The sequence below is a fragment of the Cricetulus griseus genome, chromosome 3 (genome assembly GCF_003668045.3).
Source record: "Cricetulus griseus strain 17A/GY chromosome 3, alternate assembly CriGri-PICRH-1.0, whole genome shotgun sequence".
Classification (NCBI taxonomy): Eukaryota; Metazoa; Chordata; class Mammalia; order Rodentia; family Cricetidae; genus Cricetulus; species Cricetulus griseus.
This window is the reverse complement of record NC_048596.1, coordinates 26,071-51,607: the sequence shown is the minus strand read 5'-3', so window position 1 is coordinate 51,607 and position 25,537 is coordinate 26,071. Positions and strand designations below refer to the sequence as shown.

General features: G+C 49.0%; 1 pseudogene; it reads left to right on the top strand.

Annotated features, from left to right (window-relative positions):
* The first annotated feature begins 753 nt into the window (after window positions 1-753).
* LOC113834836 lies at window positions 754-24,683 on the top strand (annotated as a pseudogene).
* Window positions 24,684-25,537: the final 854 nt, after the last annotated feature.

Genomic DNA, 25,537 nt, shown 5'->3' with positions numbered 1-25,537 from the left:
CAACTTTGTTCATTGCTTAGTTGGTTGGTTGGTTGAGAGTGTAGGTGTACCAGTGTGTTCGTGTGTGTGTGTGTGTGTGTGTGTGTGTGTGTGTGTGTGTGTGTGTGTACGCATGCGCACGTGGGGGTGCGTGCTAGTGTAAGCACATGTGCACATGCACACAAGTGTGTGTTAGGGGGTGCATATTTGTGTGAATATGTGTAGAAGCCAGAGTCCAACTTAGGGTGTTCTTCCTAGAAACCATCTAGTTAGTGTCTTTGAAATGAGGTTTTACCTTGGAACCTGGAGCTAGCTCACAGATTAGTCTAGGCTGGCTCAGGATCAAACCCCAAGGGCACAGTTGGCTCTGCCTCTTAAGTGGGCCAGTACACCTAGTGGGAACTGAATACAGGTCCTCATGTTCCCAAGGCATGTCCCAGCCCTGGCCTGGAACTTTTCACAGCCTTTGCTGCTGTTACGTGACATTTGGGGCAGTGGTGTATTGGAAGATTTGCTGAATATTTATTTTCTTTGACTGTTTAGCAGAAGTTGTGGGTGAAACCACTGGTTCATACTAGGGCACCCTCCTTTCCTTGGCGGAATCTGGGTCTCTGTCCCGTCTCAAAAGTCATCCTTCCACAGCCCCAGAGCCATTCTGACCTCAGCCCCAGGGTCTCTGCTCATCTCCCCAAGCCCTTTGTCCTTGATCCCCCAACTAGACCATAGCCTGAGATCTCTGCAGCTGAACCTGTCTGAGGGGAACCTCAGGAGGGAATGTTGGGTAACAAAGTGGGAAGGAGGCCTTCCCACTGCCCCTCACCACATCTGTCACCTGCAGTCCCAGGGACCCTGCGCTGTCCACTCTGCCTTTCTAAAGATGGCTGTGAGGACACCCTCGAGCAAGTCTGCCCCATAGGCAGTACACACTGCTACAATGGAGTCCTCAGGCTCAGGGGAGGTAAGCCTGGACTAGGGGACCCTGGGAGAAAAGGCTAGGTAGGCATTGATATCCACGTGCCTGGAGAACATGGGCAAACTGAGGTGGGCATTGAACCCTGAAGCTGGTTTGCTTGAGACTTGGAAGGTTCTGTGTCAGCTTTCTCTACCCTCCCCACTTTGTCCTCTTTCCCTTGCCTAGCCCACATCACCACCAATCTGAGGGTGCAGGGCTGCATACCCCAGCCAGACTGCAACCTGCTCAATGGCACCAAGGCAGTCGGGACCTTGGATGTGAGTGAAAACTGTGGTCTTCAGTTGGGTGAGTAGGCCAAGCCTCAGGACTAGATGATAGTTGTAAAGTGTGGAATATCCCAAAGCCCCCAGCCAAGGCCAGCCATTCCCAAGAAATCCAAAGCTTATTTATCACTCAGGGTAGGAGTGAGAGTACCCTTTCAGAGAGTGGCTGGAGGGCTAGAGAGTGTGAGCCTGAAGAGATGTCCAGCTGCAGGAGAGAGCTAAAGGACAGGCACAATGACAGATGTCTCAGCTAATGTTGAACTGAATGTGGCTGTGTTGAGTGGAACAGGGGTCAGGAGGAGGTTGAGAAGAGGGTGATTCCTATGTGATGTTTTACAACAGTCAATTCAGGACCATGTGCTGGGGCTTGGGTGGGAGTGATGACTGCCTTTTGAATGGCCTCGAAAAGCCTAAGTCTCCTGGAAGTTTTTGTTTTAGTGGGTGTGTCTGGGTTCGTGATAGGTGTGTTCAGGTGTGAGTGGGTGCATGTGCGTGCCTGTGCGTGCGTGTGTGTGTGTGTGTGTGTGTGTGTGTGTGTGTGTGTGTGTGTGTGTGTGTGCATGCTAATGTGTGTCTTGGGGGTCTGAAGTTTGATAATTAGGACAGACTTCATAGTCAGTGAGCTCCAAGAATCCACCTGCCTCTGCTTCCTCAGCACTGGGATTACAGGCATACACCATACACCCAGCTTTTGAAAATTTTTTTCAATGCATGCTCACACACCTGCACACACACACACACACACACACACACACACACACACGCACACGCACACGCACACGCACACACACGCGCATGCTCACATACCTGCACACACACACACACGCATGCTCACATATCTGCACACTACACACAGCACACACACACACACACACATGCTCACATGCACACACACACACAACACACACATGCACACAGCACACACGCATGCTCACCACACACACACACACACACACACACACCACACACACACGCGCATGCTCACATACCTGCACACACACACACACACACACACGCATGCTCACATATCTGCACACACACACACACACACACACACACACGCATGCTCACATACCTGCACGCACACACACGCATGCTGACATACCTGCACACACACAAACACATGCATGCTCACATACCTGCACATACACATGCATACTCACATATCTGCACATACACAGGCATGCTCACATACCTGCACACACACACATGCATGCTCACATATCTGCACAAACACACACACGCATACTCACATATCTGAACACACACACGCATGCTCACATATCTGCACACACACACGCATGCTCACATATCTGCACACACACATGCATGCTCACATATCTGCACACACACACACACGCATGCTCACATATCTGCACACACACACACACGCATGCTCACATATCTGCACACACACACACATGCTCACATATCTGCACATACACATGCATGCTCACATACCTGCACACACACATGCATGCTCACATACCTGCACACACACACACATGCTCACATATCTGCACACACACACACACGCATGCTCACATATCTGCACACACACACACGCGTGCTCACATATCTGCACACACACACATGCTCACATACCTGCACACACACACATGCATGCTCACATACCTGCACATACACACACATGCTCACATATCTGCACACACACATGCATGCTCACATATCTGCACACACACACGCATGCTCACATACCTGCACACACACACACACTCATGCTCACATATCTGCACACACACATGCATGCTCACATATCTGCACATACACATGCATGCTCACATACCTGCACATACACACGCATGCTCACATACCTGCACACACACATGCATGCTCACATATCTGCACACACACACTCATGCTCACACACCTGCACACACACACATGCTCACATATCTGCACACACACACTCATGCTCACATACCTGCACACACACACATGCTCACATATCTGCACACACACACTCATGCTCACATACCTGCACACACACACATGCTCACATATCTGCACACACACATGCATGCTCACATATCTGCACACACACACATGCTCACATACCTGCACACACACACATGCTCACATATCTGCACACACACACTCATGCTCACATACCTGCACACACACACATGCTCACATATCTGCACACACACACATGCTCACATATCTGCACACACACACTCATGCTCACATACCTGCACATACACATGCATGCTCACATACCTGCACACACACACATGCTCACATATCTGCACACACACACGCATGCTCACATACCTGCACACACACACATGCTCACATATCTGCACACACACATGCATGCTCACATATCTGCACACACACATGCATGCTCACATACCTGCACACACACACACACTCATGCTCACATATCTGCACACACACATGCATGCTCACATATCTGCACATACACATGCATGCTCACATACCTGCACATACACACGCATGCTCACATACCTGCACACACACATGCATGCTCACATATCTGCACACACACACTCATGCTCACACACCTGCACACACACACATGCTCACATATCTGCACACACACACTCATGCTCACATACCTGCACACACACACATGCTCACATATCTGCACACACACACTCATGCTCACATACCTGCACACACACATGCATGCTCACATATCTGCACACACACATGCATGCTCACATATCTGCACACACACACATGCTCACATACCTGCACACACACACATGCTCACATATCTGCACACACACACTCATGCTCACATACCTGCACACACACACATGCTCACATATCTGCACACACACACATGCTCACATATCTGCACACACACACCATGCTCACATACCATGCACACACATGCATGCTCACATGCACATCATGCTGCACACACACTCATGCTGCACACACATACCTGCACACACACACATGCTCACATATCTGCACACACACACTCATGCACACACACACATGCTCACATATCTGCACACACACACTCATGCTCACATACCTGCACATACACATGCATGCTCACATACCTGCACACACACACATGCTCACATATCTGCACACACACACGCATGCTCACATACCTGCACACACACACATGCTCACATATCTGCACACACACACACACGCATGCTCACATATCTGCACACACACATGCTCACATACCTGCACGCACACACATGCATGCTCACATACCTGCACACACACATGCATGCTCACATATCTGCACACACACACGCATGCTCACATATCTGCACACACACACGCATGCTCACATACCTGCACACACACACACACATGCTCACATATCTGCACACACACATGCATGCTCACATATCTGCACACACACACATGCTCACATACCTGCACACACACACATGCTCACATATCTGCACACACACACTCATGCTCACATACCTGCACACACACACATGCTCACATATCTGCACACACACATGCATGCTCACATATCTGCACACACACACATGCTCACATACCTGCACATACACATGCATGCTCGCATACCTGCACACACACACATGCTCACATATCTGCACACACACACGCATGCTCACATACCTGCACACACACACGCATGCTCACATACCTGCACACACACACATGCTCACATATCTGCACACACACACGCATGCTCACATATCTGCACACACACACACACATGCTCACATACCTGCACGCACACACATGCATGCTCACATACCTGCACATACACACGCATGCTCACATACCTGCACACACACACGCATGCTCACATACCTGCACACACACACATGCTCACATACCTGCACATACACATGCATACTCACATACCTGCACACACACACATGCTCACATACCTGCACATACACATGCATGCTCACATACCTGCACACACACACATGCTCACATATCTGCACACACACACGCATGCTCACATACCTGCACATACACATGCATGCTCACATATCTGCACACACACACACGCATGCTCACATATCTGCACACACACACATGCTCACATATCTGCACACACACACACATGCTCACATACCTGCACACACACACATGCTCACATATCTGCACACACACACACACACGCATGCTCACATATCTGCACACACACACATGCTCACATACCTGCACATACACATGCATGCTCACATACCTGCACACACACACACGCATGCTCACATACCTGCACACACACACATGCTCACATACCTGCACATACACATGCATGCTCACATATCTGCACACACACACATGCTCACATATCTGCATACACACACACACACATGCATGCTCACATATCTGCACACACACACACACGCATGCTCACATATCTGCACACACACACGCATGCTCGCATATCTGCACACACACACACATGCTCACATATCTGCACACACACACACACATGCTCACATATCTGCACACACACATGCATGCTCACATATCTGCACACACACACGCATGCTCAAATATCTGCACACACACAACATGCTCACATATCTGCACACACACGCATGCTCACATATCTGCACACACACACGCATGCTCACATATCTGCACACACACACGCATGCTCACATATCTGCACACACACACGCATGCTCACATACCAGCACACACACACACATGCTCACATATCTGCACACACACGCATGCTCACATATCTGCACACACACATGCATGCTCACATATCTGCACACACACACGCATGCTCACATATCTGCACACACACACGCATGCTCACATACCAGCACACACACATGCATGCTCCCACACCTGCACACAGACATATGCACACATACACACACACATGCTCACACACTTATACACAGGCTTGCATGCACAAATAAAAACTTCAGAGAGTTGAGTGGGTTCCTCAAATGTTCCATTTCTATTTTATTTTTAATTTTAGTACATTTCCTTATTTATGTGTGTGTGTTGGTGTGCACACACGTGACCATGTTGTGTTAGTGGAGGTAAGAGAAAAACTTCTTCCACTGTGTAAGTTCTGGGGGTCGAACTCAGGACTCTGCTTGTCAAGCTTGTCGGACAAGTATCTTAACCCCCTGTGCCATGTTGGCCTTGTTTGAGTTTTAATCTGTTTGTCCACGTCCGTTGACTTGAGGATTTGAGTTGGGTGTCAGAGAGGCTGCTTAGGGAGGCTAGCCAGTATCCCCGGAAGTCAATCTGGGAGACCCTCCATTATGAGTTTGCTCCTCACCCAGGCGCTCAGCCACTAGAATGCAGGAGTGGGCAAGCAGAAGGCCTAAGGAAAGTGTCGTCGCTGTCCCTGGACTGGACAACCGGATGGCAGACTTGTAAAATCGGCGAGGGGTGCCAGGAAACTGTCTGGCTCATAATGAATGGTGAGAAGAGAGCCTCGGCGTCAGACCCGCCCCTTCCGGCTCAGCCCGGAATTCCCGAAGCCACACCCCCGTGCCCCGCCCCCACCCACCGTCTCACAAACAGCAGCCTGCTTAGGACCTCGAGGCACAACATCCCACCACGACCCCCCTCATACCCTCCCTCCGGCCTCCCTCTCTCCTTCCAGGACCAGATGTGAACTTGGTTCTCTCCAAAGGTTGCACAACAGATGAAGACCACAAGCCCCGAGTCACCCGGCACAGAACAGGTCCCGGCCTCTCCATCATCTCTTACACCCACGTGTGCCGCCACTGGGACTTCTGCAATGACCTGTCCTTCACACATCCTCTCTGGGTCCCACCACCTGCCACAGGTGCTAGAGGGAGATGGAGGGAGGGGCGGTCACAGGAGTAGGAGAAGGGATGGCAGAATGAAGGACCTAGCTGTGTGGTTCTAAAGAGAACACTAAGGGTGTTGATTTACAAACTGTCCCTGCCTTTTCCCACCCCCACCCGTCCTTCCCCCTCCCACCTGGACCTCTAGCTCCCTACCAAGCTCCCTCCCCTCTCTCTCTCAAGCTCCATCTATTCCTTTCCCCTCCCACATGCCCTGACATCTAACCTCTAATAGTCACAGAGCAGTGAACTGGGTGGCTTTTCTTCTGTGCATGTGTGTGTACAAGTGTGGAGGCCAAAGGGCACAGGTGACATTCCTCAGGAGCCATATGCCTTATTTATTTATTTTTATTTTTTTATTTATAGACAGGGTCTTTTATTGACCTGGAGCTCACCCATTAGAGTAGACTGACTGGCCAGTGAGCCTCAACTCATCACAACTTCCCCAGCTATGGCATTATGAGAATGAAGCCCACCCGTGTGGCACTTTGCTTACAGAGTCCTCTTACCAGCACACTGATGTTAAATCACCTCAGAGTCCATCAGTCTGACCCTGCTCCTCCTGAATAGCCCTTTTCTCTATTTGGGGGGGGGGGTGTTTCACTAATGCCCATTTTGTGTTTGTCACATTTTTTCTCCCCTAAGGATACTGGCCTTGAACTTCCCACTGTCCTTACCTGGTGTTTGTTAAGCAGAGGATGAGATTTGTCTTCTCTGGAATATTGGTCCCTTGTCCTACTTGACCATTTAATGGACTTTGAAGTCATTGGTGCCTTCCAGATCCCCCTCCTATCCTTGACCACGTCCTTATATTTGCCAGTCACACAGAAAAGACCCTGCTGGTCTGCAGGCTCCAGCCCTAGGCCTGGGGTCTCTACGGGTCTTCTCTGCCTTCAGGCATCGTGCCCCCTTAGGACACACAATTCCTGTCCTTGGGCCCCCATGAGACCCAGAGGGCACCGAGTAACTTCATTCTTAGGACCACTGGGCCCCTCCCACTGCCCCTCACTATGACTGTCATCTCCCAGGTCCAGGGAACCTGCTCTGCCCACTCTGCCTTTCTAAGGATGGCTGCCCACAGAATGTCCCCGAACAGGTCTGCCCTGTGGGCAGCACACACTGCTACCATGGGGAAGATGTTGTTATTTTGCACCAATGTTAGTATAAAGCCGGAAGGGCGGTCCTGCATGGGGGACCATGGGGGCTTCCATGGCAGGCTAGGGTGGCCGAGGCAGGGGACAAACGCACCAGGCAGACAGAGCTTGAATGAGAAGTTTTATTAGAAAAGGGAGGGGGGGTAAGGAAAGGAAAAGAGGTAAAGAGACACAGAGGGAGGGCAGAAGAGGAGACAGGAGCAGAAGGAGAGGAGAGCAGAGAGGGCAGGAAGAACAGTAAGAGAGCACACGTGGGCAGAGGTCTTTCTTTTAAAGGGGTCCTTTGCACCTGCCTTCGGATTAGTACTCATGAAACCCTGAGCTGACCAGAGTACTGCCTGAGTGCATTCTGCCAGGAGACAGGGGCAGGCCAGCATAATGCCTGAATCCTTACAAGCCTAGATGTGGGGACTGGGGGACTGAACATGGTAGGCTGGGAGTGGAGATCTGAGTGTCTGGGAGGAAGGTAAGCTGAGAGAAGGAATGAGCTCCCAGGAGTGAGGGGCCAGCCTCCCAGAGCTGGGCTTGCCTCTGAGGTTCTCATGGTCTGTGTGTGTGAGCATCTCTGTCTCTCCCTTCTCCTCCTGTCCTAGGAGGGCTCATCTCTGATCTGAAGGTGCAGGGTTGCATGTCCCAGCCTGGGTGCAACCTGCTCAATAGCACCCAGATAATAGGACCCATAGATGTGCATGAGGATTGCGTTTTTCAATTAGGTGAGTTGCATGTGGGAAAACAACCCTATACTGCAGCCTCCATGCAAAAGGATACTTGTGGAATACCCCAAACCATCAACAGAGGCTATCCATGGCAACAGAGGCATAAGCTGGATGTCACAGGCACCTTAAATGAGATCTCTCTCTAGTGTGTACCTGGGAGGAGATTCTCCAGAGAGGATGCTGGAGATTGGGAGGGGGAGGACCAAGGAGAGACTGTGGCCTAGGGGATGAGGGGCCAGTGATTTGTGAGGTGGCTTAGTGGGCATAAACCTTACTACCTGAGTTCTGTCCCTGAGATCCACGTGGTGGAAGGAGAGAATCTGGAAAGTTATCCTCTGATCCCCACAGTGTGCTGTGAAGTGAGCATACCCACACCACACAAGCAAGTAATAAATACATGATTCTGTCCCAGGGAAGCCTGTCTATATTGGCTATGAGGGGTTAATGGAAGGAAAGTCAGGGTGCAAGGTAGTTGCTCTGCATGGGATCTCATGCTGTGGACAGTGCTCTGATGCCCAGCAGGGTTCATTCTTGAGAGCAAGAGCTTCTTTCTGATTGTATCTCATTTTAATTTATCATTGTCATGTATTCATTGTGCAGAGTGGTGGGCTTCATTGTGGCATTTTCATTCAACTATGTTGTGTACTCTGACCTTAATTACTCCCTTGTCCCCTCTTTGCCCCAAATAGTCTCCTTTCTTCTTTCACATCATAAATGTGCAAATTTGTGTGTGTTCATATGTGTGTGAATGTGTATACATGAGTGTGTGTGTGAATGTGTACACATGAGCGTGTTGTAGTGAGTAATCCTGTAGAGATACTGCTGACCATGCCTGCTTGGGGCTGGCCACAGATACCAACTGTTACACACAGGACACACATGGGACTTTGGAGATCACCAGAGATGTATCGAAGCTGCCTCTCCAGTAGACAGCTGGCCAGACAACCTGTGATGTTGGTGAAGGCTGCCAAGACACCCTGATGATGATAGAGAATGGTGAGAGGGGCCCTCTGGATACAGGCACCCTCCCTTTTACTCAGCCCTGCTCTCTCAGATCTGTTGGACAATAGCCCTGACCTCCACCCCAGACTGTCCTTTCTATCTGTCCAGGAGAGCAGGTGTACTTGGGTCTCATGTAAGGCTTCAAACCACTGAGGACCAAGAGGCCAAAGTCACAGAGCACAGGACTGGCCCCGGGGCTGTCTGTCACCTCCTATACACCAGTGTGTCGCCTAGGAGACCTCTGCAATGACCTGTCCACTACAGCCCCTCTCTGGGCTCCACCTCCTGCAGCAGGTGCTTGAGGGCTTCATGGGGAAGCTGGCTGCTGGGGAGAAAGGAAGGCAAGGTTTCAGCTGCTGATGATGTGTACTGAGGGAAGTTCATTTACAAAATCTTCCTCGCTGGAAAGCAGCTAGCAGCTCACTTCCTCCACTTTGCCCTTGTTTTCTCCACAGCCCACTGCCCCCAGCCCCTCCTCTTCCTGGCCTTTCCCTCTCCATTGCCTTCTGCATTCTCTCCTCTGCACTTCCCTGAGATCCACAGCAACTCCAAACTCCCCTGGCTGACCTCTTCCAGCAACCCTGAATGAAGTGTATTTTCTTTTTTTTAAGATCTTATTTTTAGTTTTTGTTTTCTCTCTCTCTCTCTCTCTCTCTCTCTCTCTCTCTCTCTCTCTCTCTCTCTCTCTGTGTGTGTGTGTGTGTGTGTGTGTGTGTGTGTGTGTGTGTAGGTGCCTGCAGAAACCACAAGAGTGCATTGGATCCCCAAGAGGGGGAGTTAGAAATTGTTGTGAGCCTCCTAAAGTGGTGCTAGGAGCTACGCTTGGCATTATCCTTTTTTTTGTTGTTGTTTATTTATATTACATTCAGACAGAAGTTCCCACTGCCTCCTCTACTCCCAGCCCCTCTTCCGCACCTCCCTTCATCCCCACACCCCAATCCATTCCTTCTCCATTTCTGTTCAGGAAACAGCCAGCGTCCCATGGAAATCAATAAAACATGGCATATCAAGTTGCAGTAAGGCTGAACACCTCCCCTTGTATTAAGGATGAGCAAGGTGACACAGTATGAGGAGTAGGGTACAAAAGCCAGCAAGAGAATCAGAGACAGCCCCTGCTCCCCATTCTTTTTTTATTAATTATTTTTATGTTCCAATCCCAGTTCCATCTCCCTCCTCTCTCTCCCCCACTTTCCCCCACCCCACCTCCCATCTTCTCCTTGGAGATGGTAAGTCCTCCCCTAGGAAGTCTACTAAGTCTGTACCATCATCTAGTTCAGGCAGGAACAAAGTACCTCTCCACCTCACCCCGCACCCACACCTCACTGTCTAGGCTGAGCAAGGTGTCTCTCCATATAGAATGGGCTCCAAGTCCGTTTGTATGTTAGTGTTAGATCTTGGACCCACCGCAAGTGGCCTCATATATTGCCCTAGCCACACCATTGTCACCTATACTAAGGGAGTCTAGTTTGGTCTTATGCAGGTTCCTCATTTGTCAGATCTGAGTCAGTAATCTCTGGATATCCAGATAGCCCAGGTCAGCTGATTCTGTGGGTTTCCCTGTTGTTCCCTTTGTTCATATTATCACTCCTCCCTCACCTTGATTGTGCTCCAGGAGCTTGGCCCATTGGTTAGTTGTAGATTTCTGTATCTGCTTCCATCTGTTTCTGGAAGAGGGTTCTAGCTTCTGTGGGGTTGTGGATTGTAGGCCGAATATCTTTTTCTTTAGGTCTAGTATCCACTTAGGAGTGAATACATACTACATTTGTCTTTCTGGGTCTGGGTTACCTCACTCAGGATGTTTTCTAGTTTTGTCCATTTGCCTGCAAATTTTAAGATGTCACTGTTTCTAACCACTGAGTAGTACTCTACTGTGTAAATGTACCACATTTTCTTTATTATTATTATTATTTGAATATTTATTTTATTTTTTATCATTTTTTATTTGAATTAGAAACAAGATTGTTTTACATGAAAATCCCAGTCCCCTTCTCCCTCCCGTCCTCCCCTAACACCCCCCCAACTAAAACCCTACCTATCACATACCCTTTCTTCTATTCTTCCCCTGACTCAACCTTTCTGCTCCCTCATGTCCTCTGCATCCTTCCTCTTCTTCCCTTCTCATTCTCATAGCTCCCTCCCCCTTCTTCCTGTGCTCTCAATTTACTCAGGAGATCTTGTCCCTTTCACCTTCTCCAAGGGACCATGTATGTCTCTCTTAGGGTCCTCTTTGTTTACTAGCATCTCTGGCAGTGTGGATTGTAGGGTGGTAATCCTTTACTCTATGTCTAAAATCCACATATGAGTGAGTACATACCATGTTTGTCTTTTTGTGATTGGGTTACCTCACTCAGAATGGTCTCTTCTAGTTCCATCCATTTTCCTGCAAATTTCAAGATTGCACTGTTTTTTTCTGCTGAGTATTACTCCATTGGTACCAAATTTTCTTTATCTATTATTTGGTTGAGGGCATCTAGGTTTTTTCCAAGTTCTGGCTATTACGAATAATGCTGCTATGAACATAGTTGAGCAAATGTTTTTGTGGTGTGAATGTGCCTCCTTTGTTTTTTTGTTTGCTTGGTTTTGGTTTTGGTTTTTTGTTTTGTTTTGTTTTTCAAACAGGGTTTCTCTGTGGCTTTGGAGGCTGTCCTGGAACTAGCTCTTGTACACCAGGCTGGTCTCCAACTCACAGAGATCCACCTGCTCTGCCTCCGAGTGCTGGGATTAAAGGCATGCACCACCACCGTCCAGCAGAATGTGCCTCCTTTGGCTATATGGCCAAAAGAAGTATTGCAGGGTCTTGAGGTAGGTTGATCCCTAACTTTCTGAGAAATCGTCATACTGATTTCCACAGCAACTGTACAAGTTTGCACTGTCACCAGCAATGTAGTGTTCCCCTTTCTCCACATCCTCTCCAGCATAAACTGTTACTGATGTTTTTGATCTCAGCCGTTCTGATCACCAACTCTGATGGTGTCTCAGAGCTGTTTTCATTTGCATTTACCTAATGACTAAGACTTGTTGCTGCTCCCCATTCTTAACTGCTCAGCCATCTCTCTGGCCCTGGTTCTTTTTGTCTTTTTCTTTTCATTTATTTTTTTTTTTAAATTATGAGTAGGGGTTGCCTGTGTGCACTAGTGAGTCTGTGGAGTAATCTGCTCTGTCCTCCAACATGTGGGTCCCAGGGATTGAACTCAGGATGTCCAGATTGGTGTCAGGTGTTTCACCTGCTGAGCCAACTCACTGACCCACCCCCAGGGTGGGTTTTCTGACAACCCCCAGCCTCACACTCTGGCTCTGAACAGCCCTGTTTTTCCTGCATATGTTCCCTCTTTCCATATGGCTGGCTTTGGTTCACTGGCCTCACCTTTGGGGCTTTTGCATTTCTTCTTCCTACTGGACACTGGGTTGGGGCTTTGCACTACCCTTGTCTGGTGTTAAACTGGCAGGCTTCATGTTTCTGTGTTCTAGAATCTGGGTGTCTTGGGAGGAAAGGTAAAATGAGTGAGGGAATGAGCCTTAAGGAGTGTGGAACCAGCCTCCCAGAGCTGGGCTTGCTTCCTTCATGTGTGAGCTCTGTGTGTGTGAGCATCTCTGTCTCTCCCCTCTCCTCCCAACCTAGAGGAGATCACCTCCAATCTGAGGGTGCAGGGTTGCATGTCCCAGCCAGGCTGCAACCTGCTAAATGGCACCCAGAAAATTGGACCCATGGATGTGCGTGAAGACTGCAGTCCTCGGATAAGTGAGAGGGATGTGGGGAAAAGTAAGTCCCACTTTGTGCTGTGACCTCAAGGCAAGATGATCCTTATGGAGTGTGGGACCCTGAAATTTATCAATTGAGCCAGCCAACAATGCCATTTAAATGACCATCACTCACTCAGTCGTGTGCACACAAAATGATTTTTCCAAGGTTGGAGGAGGTTGGGAGGCAGAGGGCCAAAGAGAAGTGTCCAGTTGAAAGAGAAAGGGAGGGAGTGTGGCCCAAGGCCAGGAGACAAGAGCCCATTGAGGAGAGCTTTAAAGAAGTTTGAGAAAAGTGAGCCTGGGTGACCTGGCTGGGTGGGAGGTGCCATGTAAGAGGGAAGACAGTTGGGGTGCACAGTGGTCACCTCGCTGCTGTCAGCATTCTGGCACCTGGCCTGACTTTTTTAGAACACAAGTGTTTGTTTTGATTATATTTTCACGTGCCCTGACCTCTGGTCACCCCAGGTATCCAACTTCACTTAGATGAACCCCTGCCATTCTCTCCACCTCTTCTTTTGTCCCCATTCATGAAGATGGGTAATCCTAGTGACCTTGCTCCACAGAAAGAATGCATGGGTCTAGTTGGAACTTTCTTTGGGTTGCCAACCAACTCCCAAATAAAGACATGGAGACTTAATATTAGTTATGAAAGCTCCGCCTTAACTTCAGCTTGTCCCACTAGCTCTTATAACTTAATTTAGCCATTTGTATTCATCTACATTTTGCCTTGGGGCTTTTTACTTTTCTTTCACTCTGTATGTTCTGTTTCCCTGTTCCCTGATGGGGAATGTACTGTGTATGTTTATCTTATTGATTGTTAAATAAAATACTGTTTGGCCAATGAAACGGCAAGTTAGGCAGGACTAGGAGTCAAAGAGGATTCTGGGAGATGTAGTAGAGAAGTGATAATCTAGGCAGGAAGTGACATAGCAAGGAGACTCATATTTAAGCAAAGGAGAAACAGGAAGGGCCCCTTTTTCCCCTCCGCTTCTGCTCCAGCAGCACAATGTGATCCACCGACAAGGAGGGACGCCAACAAGGCGTCCGATAAGATAAGTCTTATAAAATATATAGATTTATGATAATTAAGACTGAGCTAGCAGATGAGAATCCTAGTTATTGGCCAAGCAGCATTGTACCTAATACAAGTTTCTGTGTATTCATTTGGGCCTAACTCGGGCGGGTGGCTGGTGTAAAGCTCACATGTGGCGGTGGGGCTCAGGCAGCTTTTGGTGGAAAGATTTATGGTAACAGTTCCCTCTGTGTCTGCCTGTCTGCCCCCTAGTATCTCCCTGGCATCTCTTTCCTTTTCCCACCCCATCCCAGCAAGCCTAAATTCCTCCCCTTACTTATTCTCCCTGCACAGAAGTCCTGCCTATACTTCCTCCCTCGCTATTGGCTGTTCAGCTTTTTATTATTAGAGCAGATGCCTTCGGGCAGGCAAGGTAAAACACATCTTTACACAGTTAAACAAATATTCCGAACATAAACAAATGCAACACATCTATGGGGCTTCCTGGCCTGGGTAGAGGAGATACTCAGCTTCTCAGCTCGGTCATTCTGAGCTATGGTAGTACAGAATGGGGCCCACAACTGGCAGAGAGTGATGAAGGTGTCAAAAAGAGCTTCATCAAGGAGGTGACCCCACCTCCCATGCCATCTTAGGTTTCCTGGCAGAAATGGCTTGTCAGGGACTGAGGAGAATGTAGATGGACTTTTCTCTTTGGGCCGCCAGCTCACAGACAATGACATGGAGACTTATTATTAATTATGAAAGCTCAGTCTTAGTTTAGGCTTGTTTCTAAATAGCTATTGTAACTTAAATTAAAAATCTACGTTCTTCCATTCACTCGTTGCCTCATCTCTCCATTATGTCCATCCTGAGTATCCCACATCTGGCTGGAGACTCTGATTTCTTCTTCTCAGAGCTCTCTCTGTCAAGAAGTCCCTCCTATGTCTCCTGCCTAGCTATTGGCCATTTAGCTTTTTATTAAACCAATCACAGTGACATCTTCACACAGTGTGCAGGACTATTCCACAACAGGAGAGGGCACTGTGGGTGAGAGCATTTGCTATGCAAACATAAGGACCTGATTTCAAGTCCATAGCATCCACCTAAAATGGTGGGTGTGTCCACAAACACACCTGTAATCCAGTGTTGTGAGAGGCAGAGACAGGAGACACTTGCTGATTGCCATCCTGTCCCCAGGCCAATGAGAAACAATGTGGAATAAGGTGGAAAGCAATAGAAAAGGACATTTGACATCTTTTTCTGGCCTTGCACACACATGTACACACACACATGTACACACACATGTAGGGGAAGCTGTAGCCACGCCTTCTTAGGGGCTGGCTACAGGAGTACCTGGGCAGGCTTGTGAGGGCGTGGTGAGAGTGAGTAGGGGGTCTGCGTTTCGGTTTTGGTTTCTCTTTGCTTCTTGCTGTACAGACTACAACCAGCTGGCTGGTTCGCTCTGTAAATAAGGCTTTTCCCTATTAAATACCCTTATATTTCTACCTGACTCCGTATTGGTAATTTCCTACTATACACACACACACACACACACACACACACCAAAAGAGAAAAGATTTATTACCAGAACTATGAGTGCAAAGGCTCTGATGTAGGACAGACAGACAGACAGACAGGCAGACAGGCAGGCAGACAGGCAGGCAGGCAGGCAGACAGGCAGACAGACAGACTGGTTCCACAGAGGATGGGATGCTGGTAGAGTTGAGGTGTGATTTCACTGTCCAAGATGAGGTGAGTGTAGGGTGAAGGGAGAGCTGCTCCAAGCAGAAGCATCATCAAAGCCAGGGAGGCAGGATGCAGAGCTAGGTAGAATCCAGATGGCTACAAACCCTTGCACTGCCCAGGTGGGGATGGACTTTCTCCCAGGGTTGGGCAGCCTTCCTTGGCTGCAAAAGATCGAGGGTGAGACAGAGGCCAGGCTGTTCCTCTTCCTTTTGATTAATGTTCATTAATTAAGTTCGTTTTTCATCTCTGAGACTGACAGTATGCAGTGTGGTTTAAAAATATATATCAGGGTCTAGAGAGATGGTTCAGCAGTTAAGAGCACTTGCTGCTCTTCTTGAGGTCCCAGGTTAAATCCCCAGCATCCATATGGTAATGAGCAAGTCTATAACTCTAGTTCTAGGGATCCAGTACCCCCTTGTGGCATTTGCAAGGACTCTGCATACATATGATACACACACACACACACACACACACACACACACAGGCAAAATCACATAAACATAAGAGTAAATGTTTTTAAAATAAGAGAAAACACATTCCATATATACTGAGCATACCACACAGTGTACACAACAGCCACAAACATACATACACAGTCAAACTGTGGTTCAGACACACATCCCACACATGTTGGATCCTTTCTTTCTCATTTATATGAAAACTCCAGAAACCTCATGTGCTAACCCCCCTCACCAATAGAACTCATAGATAAGGTACATGCAGAACATGCTACAGGCCACACACAAACTAAATACAGATAATACAGAACACCCACCTTGCCAACACAACACAGAAACAAAGCTATACGACACACATTACATATCTGTACACACCATGTGTGCACCCCTCACATCCCCACATGGTATTGGAACCATGCCTTGGAAGAGCATAGCCATCCCTGACTGGGTTCAGTTGGGCAGTTTAACCAATATTTATTCGGACTCAGCAAAACCCAGCAGAAGATGCTAGGAGTGCGGGATGGGTGGGGGTCTGGAGGAGCAGAACAGCTCTTGCAAAAGTTCAGGAGTGAGGGAGGGTTAGGTGTGAGCATTCTGATTGCTCACAGTAGACCATTTAAAAGACAAACCAAAGATGATCATGGAAGTCACTATTTGCCTCTCTGGGAACCAGGCAGTAGTCACAGGAAGACCCCAGCCATTAAGATTCTCAAGTCTACATCAGAGGGAAGAGTAACTGCAAGCACCATTTGTTGAAGCCTCTTACACCAGGTGGAAGGGTGGAGGGGATGCTACATGACACTGGGGACAGGAGTATGTGCAAGTCCCTAGGATAGACCATGTGCCTGCCACACTCCCTGTCTATATGGACCCACCATTGGTCACCAGAATCCTGCTTGGTCCTTAGGTCAGCAGTCCTTGATTAACATTGATACTCTATTGCCTCCTGCTGTCCTCTTCCCTTTGTTGTCGCCAGAGCTGCTCAGTTACCTTAGCATGTCCTTCTGTCTTCCATGAGTCCCTGACACTGTGTCAAACCCCTAGCCTGAAGGACTGTATCTGTGGCATAGTGACCAGGAGGGAGAGTAGGAGGATATGTCCATGTAGAAGTACAAAGGCCAAGTCACACAGGACCCCATGGACCATTTTAAGAAGTCAGATTTTGGGCTGGAGAGATGGCTCAGAGGTTAAGAGCACCAACTGCTCTTCCAGAGGTCCTGAGTGCAATTCCCAGCAACCACATGGTGGCTCACAACCATTCTTTATGAGGTACCCTCTTCTGGTGTGCCGATATACATGGAAGCAGAATGTTGTATACATAACAAATGAATAAAATCTTTAAAAAAAAAAAGAAGTCAGATTTTATTCTGTCGGAGACGAGAACCTAACAGAAGTTTCTGGCTTCTCTGGGCTTCTCAGAGTTTCTCATGGCTGGCATGATTACTCTATCTTTTAAAAGGATCCTGGTGCTACATAGTAAATAAGGTGGGGGAGAAGGGAAGGGGCCTCAGAGAGGCAAGCAGGCAAAGGCCCTGGTATCTTGCAGCTGGGTGGAAGCATTAGAGGTAGCCACAGTGCTCAGGTTCTTATACTTTGCTGCATAAGCCACAGGGTTTCCTGGAGAATGCAGCATGGGATGGAGAGAAAACATGGATAAGAATTGGGGTGACTCTGCCTCTTGTGCTACGGGGGGAAAGGAGCCACCTTTGAGAAGGTGGGGAGGATGTGGGGGGAGGCAGGGAGAGTGCAGATCTGTTCTGCAGGAGCAGGGCACCTGGAGCTGCACATTTGTCACCTGGGAAATGAGGACATGGCCAGCCCCCAACTGGAGGCCATCAAGGAGGGTGAGAGTGCTTGTGGACACTCAGTCCCGCTCCAGGAAATTTGTGTATCATGGGGCACATGAGATTATGTGATGATCATGTGAGGTCCTTAGGGAAGGTCAAGTTCAAGGTTGTCTAACTAGACTGCTGTGTTCAACCTTGACCTGAAGGAGACAGAAAGCCTAAATTCTGAGTCCAGCTCTGCCACCTACTGCCTGGGTGACATTGGGCAAACCCTTCAGCACTTACTGCCTCAGCTTCCCTACCTTGAGAATGCTGCCCCTTGCTGTGGAGGCTGTGATGAGGAAATGACACATGCAGGCAACAGTAAAGACAGGAGCTGGCTCTGCAGTCCCAGTGCTCCAGAGACAGAGGCTAGAGGACAGCCAGTGTCAGGTCAGCCTGGACCACACAGCAAGAGCTTGTCTTAAACACACAAAAATGGGGGCACAGTGGACTCATTTCTGGAGAGCCATTTCTGTACCCAGGCACCAAGCAGGGCCCAGTGCTCACTAAAGGTCAACATAGTGATTTCTTTGGAATCTAGGACTTCTCAGTCCAAAGAAATGCATTTGGCTGGGATGCTTGCTGTGCAAACATAAAAACATGAGTCCAATTCCTTGCACCCATGGGGGGGGGGGAGAGAGAGAGAGAGAGAGAGAGAGAGAGAGAGAGAGAGAGAGAGAAACCTGCTGTAGTGTTGTAGTGGAATATGCTTATAATCCTAGCCCTGTCAAGGCAGCAGTGGGAAGACCCCCAGGACTTCTTTCTGGTCAGCCCTCCTCTCCTACTTAAGCTTCAGACCATTAAGGGATCATGTCTTGAAAAACAAGTCGAGGGTTGCTGAGATGTTTCATCAGGTTAAAGAACTGGCTACCATACCTGAAGTTCTAAATTCATTCCCTAGGTCCCATGTGGTGGAAGGAGAGAACTACCGAAGTTGTGGCACACATACAGAAATACACACACACACACACACACACACACACACACACACACACACACACACACACTTCAATGTAATAAAAGTATATAAATAAAAAAGGAAAAGATAGGCTGGGGAGAAAAAATCAGGGAATAGAAGTACATGCTGCGGGGAAGCAAGATGTGTAATTTGTTCAAGATGGCAGCTGCAGTTTCCTCTGGCTTCTACATGCATGCACACATACATGTACACGTATATGTACACACAAACACACATAAAAGGTAAGGGTAGCTTGGAGCCTTTCATGTCTATCAGGACACGAAGCCAGATGGGGAGTAGAGAATGGCAGAAGAGGAGCCATCAGTGGAGCAGCAAGCCTTCCTCACGAGGCTCTGAGAGGAACAGGTGTTTAGGGAGGAGCAGGGTGAATGGAGCTGCAGGTTTGGAGGCTTTGACTTCTGAGTCAAAGGGATGTCACAGCCAGGGCACAGGGAGTATGACTTGGAATGTGATGGCTGTCCTTAGCCCAGAAGCTGAGGGACAGCATGGTGGCTGTGTGACTCTCACAACCCCTGAGATTTCCCCCTCCACAGACACTGTGACGTGTTACAAAGGGACCATGTTGAGGCTTGGTGTTGGCTTTGCTAAGGAAGCTGTCCAGTGGTCTGTATTAGCGACCCAAGTGTGTGAACCTGAGGAAACATGTTAGGAAACACTCCTGCTTGTAGACATAGGTGTGTGGGATGAGATGGAGGATTGCACTCCTGCATGGGGCCACTGCCCTTATGTCTGGGCTGTACTCTCTCTGTGCCTTGTCTTGCTAGGTGGTGATGTACCGGTAGCCCGAAGCTCAGAGATGATAGAGGTAGTGAAACAACCAAAGGGACTCTGATCACCCCATCTTTAAAGGAGAATTGCTCTTCTGGGTGTGACTCAGTTAGTACAGTCCCTGTGTAGCATGCCTAAAGCCTTGAGTTGGAGCCCTACCACCTGGTAAACTGGGCACACCTGTAATCACAGGACTGGGAAAGAAGAGACAATGAAATATAAATTCAATGCCATCCTCACCTATATAGTGGATTCAAGACCAAGCTGGCTTATCTGAGACTCTGAAAGAGCAAGAGAGTGAGGCAAAGTGCTAAAGAAACAGAGAGAGGAGGGAGAGAGGGAGGGAAGGACTGAGGAGGGAGGGACAAATGGTGGAGGGAGGAGGGGAGGAGGGAGGGAGGAACAGAGGGAGGCAGGGGAGACAGAGGGAAGGAGGGAGGGAGGGAAGGAGGAGGGAGGAGAAACAAAGGGAGGGGTGGGGAGAGAGCCTAGCGCCTGTTTGGGGCTCACCCTTTTGCAGCTTTACAGGGAAAGGGAAAAGGAGAGAAACAGAACACAGGGACCGGCTGTGGGTGTGAAGGGTAGAGTTCGGAGAGAAATTCATCAGGTGAGCACAGTGAGGCTGCAGCCTGTAGGAGGGGCTCAGGGAACCCTGTGTACACACAGTGTGCAACAAGATCTGCAAGGGGCAGGGCAGAAGCAGCCAGGCTTGAGCTTCAGGCTTTGGCTGACACAGAACATTGTCACTGGGGATTGTGCTCTCCCTGTGACTGGGAACATCAAGGAACCCAAGAACTGGGCTCCCAGGCCTTGCCACCCTCCCCTTCCCAGCCCAGTTCACACTCTCTTATACCCACAGGAACAAGAACATGCCTAATGGGGAGCAAAGGCTGCGCCAGAGCTAGGGCAGAGGACAAAGTTGACATCTCCATACACTCCAGTCCACCTGGAATGTTGGTAGCTTCCTACTCAGTCTTCTGTTCCCCCGACCTGTGCAATGGAGCCAGCAACAGCAGTATCCTGCTGAGCCGCCTCCCTCGTCTGAGTATGGCACCTAGACATGGAGGGACCCAGACATTTGGAAGTTAAGCTGGTGCTGTAGTTGAAAGCATGCAGTGCACCCCAACCCTTCTCTCTGTCCTCAGCTGTCCCTCCCCCTGGAGACCTGCAGTGTCCTGTGTGTGTGTGAGTGTGTGTGTGTGTGTGTGTGTGTGTGTGTGTGTGTGTGTGTGTGTGTGGAGTTCTTTGGATCCTGCTTTGGGAGCACCAACTTTGTCACCTGCCCTCAGGGCACCTCTCACTGTTACAAGGGTGGCATTGTGCTTCAGGGAGGTGAGTGCTGAAGGTTGGGCTGTCGGGGTGACAAAAGCAGGGCCATGACTCCAGCAGTTGAGGATGGAGGGTTGTACCCTAACTCCTAGGCCTGAGGAAGAAGAGATGAGGCTACCTCAGATGGAAGAAGGCTGGGCCTGGTCCCCTGGGTCTGAGGGAGGAAGGCTGGGCCCTGGACTCCTGGGTCTGAGAGAGGAGGGTAGGGGGTCTGGACTCATGAGGCTGAGGGTTGGGCCTTTAACCCTGTCAGGGCGTAGAGCTGGAACCTGGAGTCAAGGATGGAGGAAGGCAGGAGGGTTAGAGTCAGGGTTTGGGGGAGAAGGATGGGACTGGGATTCCTGGGTCTGAGTTTCCCAGCACTACTAGACTGGAGCTCTCCTAACTGCTCTTCACCCTCCAGGTGGGGTGTCTTCCACAGTGAGCCTTCAGGATGCATGTCCTCACCTGCCAAAACCTTACTGGGTGGCTCCAAAAGCATTGGTGTCTTCTCAGTAAAGGAACTCTCTGAGGGCACAAAGGATCTACCTGAGGACGAAAATGACAAAAACCCTCTGGGTGGAGGTGCTTCAGCCTCTTCCCTCACTTGGCTGTTAGGGCTGGGGATCCTCTTAGCCCTTTGTCTGTCGAGCTTTGTCCTCTCTGCTGAACCCATTCCCCTGTGATTTTTAATCCCTGTTGGCCCCCATACCCAGCTGTCCTCTGACATCATAGCCTAAGACCTTTGTATATGAGAGTCACTGAATTCACGATGCACCACAGCTGACATCCATGTGTTGGCCACACATGTGAAATAATAAAGTCACTGTTGTTTCTGCATATACTGGATTTCTCTACATGACGAGATGATGGCACTCAATAGGATCCTTTGAGAGACCTGCTGTCAAGGCCCAGCCTCCCTGTCTGCCCCATGTCTTCTCAGCCTGTGGAAGCATAGAGCCTCAGGGTGCTGCAGCCTAAAGCCCTGGCCTCCCTGTGACCTGGGAGGGGCAGGAACACAGCAAAGGACTTCCACCTCAACTGAGTAGCTGGGCAAGAGGCTATAAGTGACACAAAAGTGGGAGTTATTGACACAGGAGGAAAGACAAGTTGAGAATAAGGCTTGATACGGTTTCTTAGGGCCATTACACGAGGTGAGTGTTGCCATTGTAGGCTTCAAAGGGCAAGGGATCAGGAAACACACATACCACACACACATTCACCAAACACACACCATACACACATACACAAACACACCATACACACACACCATACACATACCATACACACATATACACCACATGCATACCACACACACACACACCAAACATACACCATACACAGACATATCATATACACAAACACACCATACACACATGCCACATGCATACAACATATGCACACAAACCATACATACATATACCACATCCATACAATATACACACCACATATACCATATATACATACCACACACACCACCCAGACCACATACACCATACACACAACACACATACACACACACACACACACACACACACACACACACACACACACACACCAGTCAGTGAGTCAGACAAAAACAAGCATCATAGACATTTTTATGCCAGGCTGAAACTCACATTGCCCATGGTGGCTCTGAGAGAGGAGTGGAGAGTCTTTATTCCAGTGTCAGGGTCCTCTTGGAACCCACAGGGACCCTGTGTGTGCTGAGTAAAGCAGTTCCCACAGATCTGACCTCCACGCCACTGGGGAGTGGAAAGGAGAGTGAATCTAGGGACACAGGAGCAGCCTCCCAGTCTGTCTGACAATAGGCAGCTTAGGGGATGGAAGGTTCATCATGCCTCCTGGTTTGCTGGAGGAAGGCATGGTAGCCAGTAGCTCCACGGTAGAGAGCATGCAGCTAGCACTCCTCACATGAGGAAGGCTGAGGGGGAGGGACTGCAGGCACACCCCTTGTCACCTGGACCCTGTCCAAACTGTGGACAAGCAGGACACTGAGGAGTTGATTGTTCCACTTTGTCTAGATAAGGTAGGCACAGAAAAGTCTGTCAGATCTCTTGGGCCTGGTGGCTGCAGACTGACACTACCTGTGACCTCTGCCCCCAAAGACTACAGAGGAACCTAGGGTGATTGTCCAGGGAGCCGGCAACTCACTGTCATTTTTAGTAGATTTGGAAGCTGCTTGGTCTGTACTTCCTGTTTACTCAGGTAAATTCATCCTTCTCAGATCTCTGATGGTTCTGAAAACTAGGCTAGTGATAGCTTTGTCAGTTTAAGAGCAGCAACCAAGGCTTCAGCTACCTTCTGGCTTCTCTTCATTATGTAAAAATCAGGCCTCACTGTCCTAGAGATAGTACTAGGTCCAGACACTGCTTACTTTGTTACCAGACTCTGAAGGGAGATAAAATCACAAAACATGTTTCAAAGTCACTTTTTACCATGTTGAAAGCAACTCACTTCACAATGCCTGCTGGTATACGATTGGATTTATAAAAAGTGATTTCAGTTATCTAAAACAGGAAAGATGCTTTGAGTTTCTCTCCTTCACTATGCTATTGCTGTACTAAGACTTCAAAAGTTGAGAGTTTTAACACCAAATGGAGTTCTGATAAACTATTAACCTAGGTCTGGCGACATTGACTTCCCTTATCACAGTCATAAGCTCGAGATTTTAAATTCCCTTTGGTTGACATCTAAATATAGACTCAAAAGTGCTTCTCATTGTACTAAAAACATCCATTTAATCTCTATACACCCCATTTTCTGGATGGAGGAATGCATGTCATGCTTCTAACCAAAGTCATTTTGGGTCCCAAGCTTCTACTCTGATTCAAAGGCACAAGTCTACTGCCTTTTCTACACTGTGGATTTCAGTACAGATTGCAAACCATGGCAATGCTAACATGTGTGGCCATAATGGACGAGGAGGAGCCAGCAGGAGCTCCACCTGAGGACACAGAGAAGCTGAGGCATTCAGCAGGCAGCTCCTAGGAGAGTCAAGGCAACTGGCAACATAAAGGCCCAGGAGGGCACAAGGAGAGGCAAAACAGGTGGCTGTGAGGGGAAGGGGACAAGGAAAGGGTCACAGACCCAGGAGCCCGTAGAGAAGCTGTGGGATTTGTAGGCAGCTCCTAGGAGCAAGGTGAGGAAGTTCCAGGAAGGAGCTGAGAGGAGCAGTGTGGGGGCTGAAGGGGTAAGTGCTGTGGTAACAAGAATTTCAATCCAGGGTGTCCCCAAGGGCACTTGGAGACTTGTCAGAGAGAAATGTCCCAAATCACAGGGGAGAGGCTCTCTTTATAGGTAATGAGGGCCTGGGTAGGGTGAGACACACCAGTGTAGCTTTCACAGTGAAAGTAGACAAGGCAGGGAGCTCCATAGTAACACTTACCCAGCAGAAGGGGAGTGACAGGTGGGCAGAGCAGGTAGAGGAGAAAACAGCTAGAGAGGTGCAGGAGAGCTGGCCCTCTCCTGTAATCAGATTGGTAACTACCCCCCCCAAGTTATCATCAGAGAGCCTTTGTCCAGTAACTGATGAAAACGATGCAGATATCCACAGCCCTCTCCTGTTGAGGAGAGGGAGGAAGAACTGTATGAGCCAGTTGGGTCAGGTTCATCACAAGGGAACCCACAGAAGCAACTGGCCTGTTCATGGGAGCTCAAAGACTATGGACCAACAGTAGGGACCCTGCATAGGACTGGCCTAGGCCCTGTGGGTTACACTTGTGTGGCTTGGTCTACTTGTGGGACTCATGGCAGTGAGAGCATGTCCATTCTTAATGCTTTGGCTGTCTTTTGGGAACCTGTT